We start from the raw sequence: 8,418 nt of genomic DNA, 5'->3' as shown, positions 1-8,418 counted from the left end.
TTCGCCGGTAGCCCGGGAGACTTTCGGGCCGGGACGTGCGGCGGCGCGCTCGGGCTGAAGGGCGGCCGGGGGCCGGCGGGCAGCGGCCCGGTCGGGGGGGATGTGGCGGCCCGGCGCTCGGCCGCGGCAGGGAGCGCCTGGTGCCGGCGGCGGGCGGGCTGAGGCAGGCGGGCGGCCCGGCCCGGCACCGGCGGGGCTGCCGCCGGTTCTCGTCTCCCCGGCAGGGACGGTGGTCAGCGGGCTCCTCACGGGGCTGCCCTTTTCTGGGTGGGTGGTGTTTTGTTTTGGTTTTTTTTTTTTTTTTTTTTCTCGGAGCCGCGCCGCTACCTCGGCGAGGAGCGGCGGCGGGGCGGCCCCGGTGCTCGCTTGTGGCGGCGGCGCCCGGGAGAGAGGGGTCGGCCCGCGCCGCCCCGCCGCCCACCCGCCGCCGCCTCCGGGCTGCCCGGGCAGCCGCCGCAGCCCTGCGCGGGGCTTTGTCTTTCCCCCAGCCGCTGGCCTGAGCCGTGGCAGCCGGCTGGGGCTGCCGGCTCCCGCGGGCCGCAGAGAGGCTGCCTCGGGGCCTGCGGTAACGCTGTCGCGGCCGGGGGGTGTGTGTGTGTGTGTGTGTGGCTCAGGAGCCTCTTCCCGCCCCTGCGAGCGGGCCAGAGCAAGAAAAGGCAGCCGGCAGCGGAATCCCCAGCCGTCGCCCCCGACTGCTGCTTTCTCCGCAAGCCTTTTAACTGCCGGGGAGGGCTGGGAGGCAGCGGCAGCTCAGATGTCTGGCTGGTCTTGTGTCGTGACAGTCAGCTCCGGGGCTGGAGCAGCCGAGGGGAAGAGGCCTTTTGGTTTGCTTCCCCGCGAAACCGGGGCCTTTTGTTTTCCCTTTGTCCCTAGGTTCGTCCGGAAGCGTCCGTCGACAAGTCAAGGGGAGCGGAACCGAAGGTCGCTCGAGATGTTACCTCACCACGCGTGCCTCGTGCTTGCGAGTCGGACTGCTGACTACGGAGGGATCCCTTTTGTAGCCGCCGAGGGCCGGCGAGGCTCCGTGTGCCCGCCGCTTCCGAGTGCTGCGCTGCGGCTCGGGCAACGGCCGGGGAGGAACTGTCGGTCCCTGGTGGTAACGCAGCCGGGCCTGCTAGGCGCTTAAAGCAGCGCGTCCGGCCGGGCAGTGTTGTTTTCCGAGGCTGTAAAGGAGCCCGAGGTATAAACCCGCTTGACGTTTCCGTACGGCGGTGCGCTTTGTCGGAGGGCTCGGCCGTACTGACGGAGCTGGCACAGGGTTCCCGCGGGACTCCGGCTTTGCCCGTCTCGTGGAAAGGCTCCAGAGCCTGCTTGGGAAGCCGCTTGACAAGGCACGGCTTTGCCGTGATTTTTACGCCGGAATTCCGACGGTAGCGCCGATGCCACGTGTTAGCCTTTCTCCAGCAGCTCTTCAAAGCAGAGTGAGCCTTAAGAATCGGATTGCCTTGTAACGAAATTCGAAACAAAGCGGCGGGGTGAAGCGGCTGGAAGCGTCCTGCCAGTCTGCCGTGGGTATCGCTGCCGTGCGTGTTACCTGCCTGTCTGCCGATCGCTCCTGCCTCTTGTTGTGCCCCGGTAATTCCTCTGGGGAAGGCGCTGGGCTCTGACTGTGGCGCGGCGCGCCCCGTCTCCCTCCTGACCCCGGCGAGACGTGATCGGTGTTTGCCTTCCTCCCCTTTCACAGGGCCTCGGCTGTTGCGTGCAGAGAAGCTGTCAGCCTTGTGAGAGAGCACGCCGCCGGCAAGCGCGTCGTGGTGCTTCGGTACCGAGCTGAGACCGCAGGCGTCCGTCTTTTGTTTGCGAAAAGGGATCGCGAGGAAAGGTGCTGACCTCGGAGGGGGAGAGGTGGCGGGGGAACAGGTAGGAGGCAGCTCTTTCAACCGGTTTTCGGCTTAACTCCTGGGTGCCTGAGCACGGTTCTGGGCTTCGGGGGGTTGGCTTTCGGCTTTTCGCCTTCAGCGCCTCCTCCGTCACCGCTGTCGGCGCGCGCTGAGCTGCGGCTCGGGGAGGGGACCGCGGCGATACAGGCCGTGTGCGTGCCAGCCGTCCTCAAGGCTAGAGCTGTATTCTGCTTGTTACCCTGATGAAAGCGTTTCTTTTTTTCTAGGGGGCGTTCCCACAAGGCAGCGGTGTGGAGCCGAAGGGGACTGCGATGGAACGGTGACGGAGCCCGTTTGGACCGAGTCTTGAAGATAGATCTCTCTGGTTTTTGTCCGAGGAAACTTCGTCTCGAGACGGTCCTATCGCTCGCTGGCAACGTGGTAGGAAACTGCTTTGTTGATCTTGACGGCGCAGTGTGTTGGGAGTATTAAGATTCCTCGAGAGCTCAGAAGCGAGTAGGTTGTTTCTCTAAGGGAAAGGGGAATAGGCCTGTATCGTTAAAGGAAAGACTCAGAGCGGGTTTTGCTTCTCTTAAGTACAAAGCGCCCCATCTCAAGTGATTGCAAAGTCTGAAACGATGGTTCAAAAGCAGACTTGTGCTGTTTGCAAAGCGTCTGTTGCACTGCTCAAAGACAAAAGGCGCTCACCCGAGAAAGTTTTTGGAAACCGATGTCCGATAGGCACGGGGAAAGAGCTGGAGAGGTTTACGTCTCGTCTGTCGAATTCTGTTCTCTTTCGTGCCCTTCCATTTTACAATAAAAACTTTCGTGACCCCTTTTCCCGTTCAGGCACTGTTGCTAGTGTTTTTATAAGGGGGGAAAAAAAGCGTATGCCTAGTCTCTCGAGTGATTATTATTTTTTATTTTTTTTTCTTTTTCTCTAGACTAGTCGAATCGAGAATGTTCGCTGTAAGAACTTCATCCACCGGGATGGGAAGCCAGGCAACTTCCGAACGGGCCGTGGGCAGAGTTCCCTTCTTGATGCCGTGCCTATATAATAAACTGTGCAGTCTCGTTAGCTAGACGGGCTGCAGTACCCAATTTTTTTCGCCAGGCGGCAGCACCGCGCCTCCCAGGCGGAGTAAGGGCAGCGCATGCGCAGACGCGGCCTGACGCCGAAGGGGGCGGGGCTTCCGGCCCCGTGCGTCCTGGCCGATGACGCAATCCCGCTTTGGCGCATGCGCAGAAGGGCTTTCTGGCCGAGTAAGGTCAGCGCATGCGCAGAAGCGGCTTTGACCCTCAGGGGCGGGGCTTCCGGCCCCGTGCGTCCGGGCCGATGACGCAATCCCGCTTTGGCGCATGCGCAGAAGCCTTGCTGGCCGACGGAGGGCGGCGCATGCGCAGAAGCGGCTTTGACCCCCCCTAGGGGCGGGGCTTCCGGCCTCGTGCGTAGGGGCAGAGGACGCATCCGGCCCGGGAAAGGCGGGTTCACTGCCGGCCCGCGCGGCGCGCTGGAGCGGCCGTGGAGGTGCGGAGCCTTCGCCGGTAGCCCGGGAGACTTTCGGGCCGGGACGTGCGGCGGCGCGCTCGGGCTGAAGGGCGGCCGGGGGCCGGCGGGCAGCGGCCCGGTCGGGGGGGATGTGGCGGCCCGGCGCTCGGCCGCGGCAGGGAGCGCCTGGTGCCGGCGGCGGGCGGGCTGAGGCAGGCGGGCGGCCCGGCCCGGCACCGGCGGGGCTGCCGCCGGTTCTCGTCTCCCCGGCAGGGACGGTGGTCAGCGGGCTCCTCACGGGGCTGCCCTTGTCTGGGTGGGTGGTGTTTTGTTTTGGTTTTTTTTTTTTTTTTTTTTCTCGGAGCCGCGCCGCTACCTCGGCGAGGAGCGGCGGCGGGGCGGCCCCGGTGCTCGCTTGTGGCGGCGGCGCCCGGGAGAGAGGGGTCGGCCCGCGCCGCCCCGCCGCCCACCCGCCGCCGCCTCCGGGCTGCCCGGGCAGCCGCCGCAGCCCTGCGCGGGGCTTTGTCTTTCCCCCAGCCGCTGGCCTGAGCCGTGGCAGCCGGCTGGGGCTGCCGGCTCCCGCGGGCCGCAGAGAGGCTGCCTCGGGGCCTGCGGTAACGCTGTCGCGGCCGGGGTGTGTGTGTGTGTGTGTGTGTGTGGCTCAGGAGCCTCTTCCCGCCCCTGCGAGCGGGCCAGAGCAAGAAAAGGCAGCCGGCAGCGGAATCCCCAGCCGTCGCCCCCGACTGCTGCTTTCTCCGCAAGCCTTTTAACTGCCGGGGAGGGCTGGGAGGCAGCGGCAGCTCAGATGTCTGGCTGGTCTTGTGTCGTGACAGTCAGCTCCGGGGCCGGAGCAGCCGAGGGGAAGAGGCCTTTTGGTTTGCTTCCCAGCGAAACGTGTGCGTGCCAACCGTCCTCAAGGCTATAGCTGTATTCTACCCTAAGAGAAGCTTTCCGTAATACTATGCTTCCGTTAGGACGCGATTTTCTCGAGTTCGCCCCACCTCAGGGTGATTTTCCCACACCCCTAACCCCACCTGCAACACCCCATTTTCTCCTAGGCTTTTAGGAGTGGCCTGAGAGGTGCTTGCAGGGTGTTCCATTTTGCCTTAGACAGCTTAGGAGACCAACCAAATGCCTGGAGATCTGTATCTATCGTTAGGCTCCTAGTGGGATTCACACAAAACCAGTATGTGTGGGCACATTCTCCTAGCAGCTCGGTGTCTTTTTGCTGTTGCAGAGGTGATTTCCAGGCGGAGCTGACCAGTGGGGTTCTCTGGCTGAGGGGAAGACCAGCAGTCAGCTGGTGGATGTTCTTCTGGAAGAAATAGCAACGGGAGCTCTAAGAGAGAGAAATGGCTTCCCTGCATGGGTATGTGGAAGCTTTCTTCACTGCTTGTTTCCACTGAGATTAATTGGTAATAAATACCCATTAGGAAGGTGGGAGAATTACTTTCACAGCCGGTGTCTTCAATATTCACCACCTTCTTAGTGTAAACACTGAAAACTTTAAAGCCAGGAAAACTCAGGTGCACTAGAAAAGCTGAAACGGTGAGCGTACTGAAGACATAGCTGAAGTAGCCACACTTGACAATGATGCCACGTGAACCACCGGACATGCAGGTATTTCTAGTGGGCTCGAGCCCCTGCTAATGCTGCGCTATATGGCCAAGCCAAAGTAACAGCTTCCTGCTGCTGAAAAGCCTCGTCCTCCTCCCCTCTCCCTGCCCCGGTACTGGTGGCCGTGACCGGGAAGTGTCCAGCAGAGCAGTATTTGGGTTTTCCCGGGTTACTTCTCTGCTGACGAGATTAATGCAGACAAGCGCTAGAATGACTAAGTAGCAAGACTACATTGTAAGGAATGACTGCTTCTTGTGGCATGAGGAAGTTCATTCAGCTCACAATGTCCCATTGCACCGTACCCCAGCACATGGGGGAAGCAGGCAATGATACAGGGACAAGGAAGCGTTGCAAGAATTCTTCACGTCATACTAAGCACGACTGTATCCAGAGGTTCTCTCTGGGATAGAGTAGCATTTCTTTGATCCTTCGACATCTTTTCCTCAGCCTTTCCAGAAGCTTGAACTGTTTTCCCTGCCATTCCTGAAAGGTATTTCCAAGGAAGATCTTTCCTTTTCTGGTTTTGTTGGGCAGAACCTCTCAGAGAGTCCCATTTTTTTTCCACCCTGGAGCACTCGAGACAAGTTGCAAAGGTGCTGACAGATGTGTTTTGTAGTACTGCGAGACCCACACAAATGACCTATCCCTAATTTAATCCCTAAATCCCTAAAGCAAATGTAATCCTTATTTAAATCTCTAATCCCTAAAACCTAAGTAACGTCAGTTTAATTCTTTGAATAAGGATAAGTTGTCAATGAGGTCTTCAGTGCTGTACCTGCTTGCATCAACTAGTTCTTGGATTGGCTCTTTCCTTTTCAGGAGAATGGGATTAAATTAGGGATTAAATTAGTTTTATAAGACTAGCTAGGTTTATCAGACTTACAAAGCTGGAGTGCCCACCACAAGCTCTAACACCTGAAGGCCCTCTGCAGACAATGGCAGTGCAAGCTTGTGCCTTTTCTGTGATGGGAGTTTTTCCCATATTCTTTCTCTCTATTTCCACTTTTCACATGGAAATTCCATTTCTAGGAGAGCGTTATTTTCGTGCACATTGAGAGGCAGCTCCTGTGCAGACCGGAACACATGTTCGGTGCTAACACAGCTGTAATTTCTTTCAGGAGGAGGCGGGGAGCGCTGAAGCTTTCGTGGCCAAGCCCCGGAGCCAGGATGTCAGGGAGAAGCAGGAGTATCTGAGCCAGCTGAAGAACAAGCTGGGAGATCTACTGTAAGTATGGAGGGAAGGGGCTGATGGGGACAGTAGCTCAGGACCGCGCGTGCAGAGGGAACCCCGCAGTGGACGCAGTGTGCGTGGCCAGCGCAGGCCTCCCTGCGCTACAGGGCTGTGCCCGTTGCAGTGAATGCCGAGACCTGGCTGAGCCTGGCTCTGCGGAACACTGCGAGCAGCAGTCCCCGACCCAAAGAACTTTGGCGTGGCAGACAGCGAGCAGAGATCAGTTGTACCAATAATCCCCTTCGGTACAGTGCTCTTCTGTCGCGACAGAGGGAAGACACAGTCACTCAATATGAGTGATCAGCAGACTTCGTTTATTGTACCTTACAGTCACCTTTTATGCCTTCTTATAATTAGCTCATATGTATTACAAAAGTTAAGCTCATTATTGGTGAGTTGCCTGAATATCAAGCCCATCCCTAGTTTCTCTTCTGTAGTTATCTGTTCCCACCTGCAACATTCTTTTCCCACCGCGATCTTCCTGTTATTGTGTAACAAGAACAGCCAAGGACAGTGTATTTGTGCTTTACTTCAGATAAGCTGAGAGCGATGTGCATTTTTGTCTAGCCAGCTAGACTATGTTTATGTGAACTTTTTCAGCTAGCCAGTTATCCACACTCCTCAGCTCTCCAAAAATAGCGGTAAAATCCTGTACATCTTCAGAGACTGGTTCTGAGGAGTGGGAAGAGCAAATAGGACTGACAACTGGTGCAAATCTGAGAAATAATTCCACCTCAAAACAAGAGGCAATTACTGCATTGAAAAAAAATCTGGTGCCACACCGAGCACCGAGGAGAACGCCAGAGGTGGGCAGGTGCCTGTGAAGTGAAATCCTGTCCAACGTGGGCACTGAATTAGCAAGAAGTACAGTTCTGTAATAAGGGATATCAATGCACAATAGAGTGAAATTAAGGTCTTCCCAGGTTATCATGAATCTTAAGATTTCTTAACTTCCATTCAGTTTGACGTTTAGCATTCACCAGTCTTTATTGCACATGTGTTTAACAACGGGATACTAGTAGAGGCAGAGATGATTGTATCAAAAGACATCTCTGCTCTGCATTTCGGGCAACATGGATTCTCACTGTGACACAAGTAAGTAAATGTTCTTTTCACATACCACAACGTAATGGTGACTGTGTTGTTTTGGAACAGAGAGGGGAAGGCAGATGATCTGAAGACTGCTTTCTGTGCGATTGATCCCGGTATCGACGATCAGACGCTAGATACCTACATTGACCTGCCAGACCAAGATGTGCCTGTGGAAACTGCACTCGAGAGGCTGCTTGCTGGATATGCGAGACGAGTAGGGCCCTCGCCCAGGGAGGGAAGCACGACAGGCTTTGGAGGGGAGGAAGGAGACTTCCAATAATAAGAATAAATGGACTGTTTGATCTACAGGTTTGGGTGCCAAGCCGAGAGTTGGAGTTACTGCGTTAAATACTTCTTCCCATTGCATATGGAGGTACAGCTCGTAAGAGCTGAGTGGGTGGGCTAGCTTGAGCTATCGGAAGCACTTTCATCTTAAGCAGCACAGCACTCCGAGACAATTTTACAGCCTCTGCAGAGTCATTTTAGCTCAGCAAGACCTGTGGTGGGAGGCTGCCTGATCCCCAGACAGAGGCTTCACACCCCCGGGGCGCCGAGGCACTTCAGGGTGTCAGGCGCTCTGCTTGGTGACACAAGAGCTGTGCTCCACAGCCATTGCTGGAACCTGAGAAGCCACCGTCAGGCTCCAGGCTGCAGCGTGGCTGCTTTGGCCCTTGGCCCTTACAGTCCCTTGTCTCAAAGAAAGAGGGTTTCAAAGATTCCTTTGCAAAATAAGGTGCCGGTTGCAAGCAAAAGGTGAGGTCAGCCCACACGAAGTCTGCTATCGTGTCTGTCCCCGAGGAGACTTTTGTCTTGGTGTGGCTGCTGTTGTCCAGTATGAAATCACTCAACAGACGTTCAAGTGCTGCCCCACGAGTAGATTTAACCAAACTCTGAGCTGCAAAAGTCATCCAAGCATAGAAAAACTGAAATCAGTCCCTTGCTGCGAGGAAGGCACCACGTGCCCTTTGGTAACTTTACTCAGTTGTCCCTACTCATAGTGTCCGCTTTGCCCTGCACATAGCCCTCTCTAGGGAGGGGAGGGAGGGTTCTGGAAACAAAAAAGACTGTAGGAAAACAGCTCTGCTGTGGTCATGCCTGAATTGCCAAGTAACTGGAGCAAACCTGAGAAGCAAAACCCTTTCTTCTTCTTGCGATGTAGGCATATGAAA

The 8,418-nt window shown here is 56.7% G+C and overlaps 1 long non-coding RNA gene across 1 annotated transcript; it reads left to right on the top strand.

The window, feature by feature from the left end:
- Window positions 1-4,189: 4,189 nt before the first annotated feature.
- On the top strand, window positions 4,190-7,557 carry LOC129785656 (uncharacterized). Its single transcript, XR_008749821.1, has 3 exons — window positions 4,190-4,678; window positions 6,045-6,151; window positions 7,313-7,557. It is a non-coding gene; the product is annotated as an uncharacterized LOC129785656 (long non-coding RNA).
- The last annotated feature ends 861 nt before the right edge of the window (window positions 7,558-8,418 follow it).

This window comes from Falco peregrinus, chromosome 14 (genome assembly GCF_023634155.1).
Source record: "Falco peregrinus isolate bFalPer1 chromosome 14, bFalPer1.pri, whole genome shotgun sequence".
NCBI classification, from domain to species: Eukaryota; Metazoa; Chordata; class Aves; order Falconiformes; family Falconidae; genus Falco; species Falco peregrinus.
This window is presented reverse-complemented; position numbering and strand designations above follow the sequence as displayed.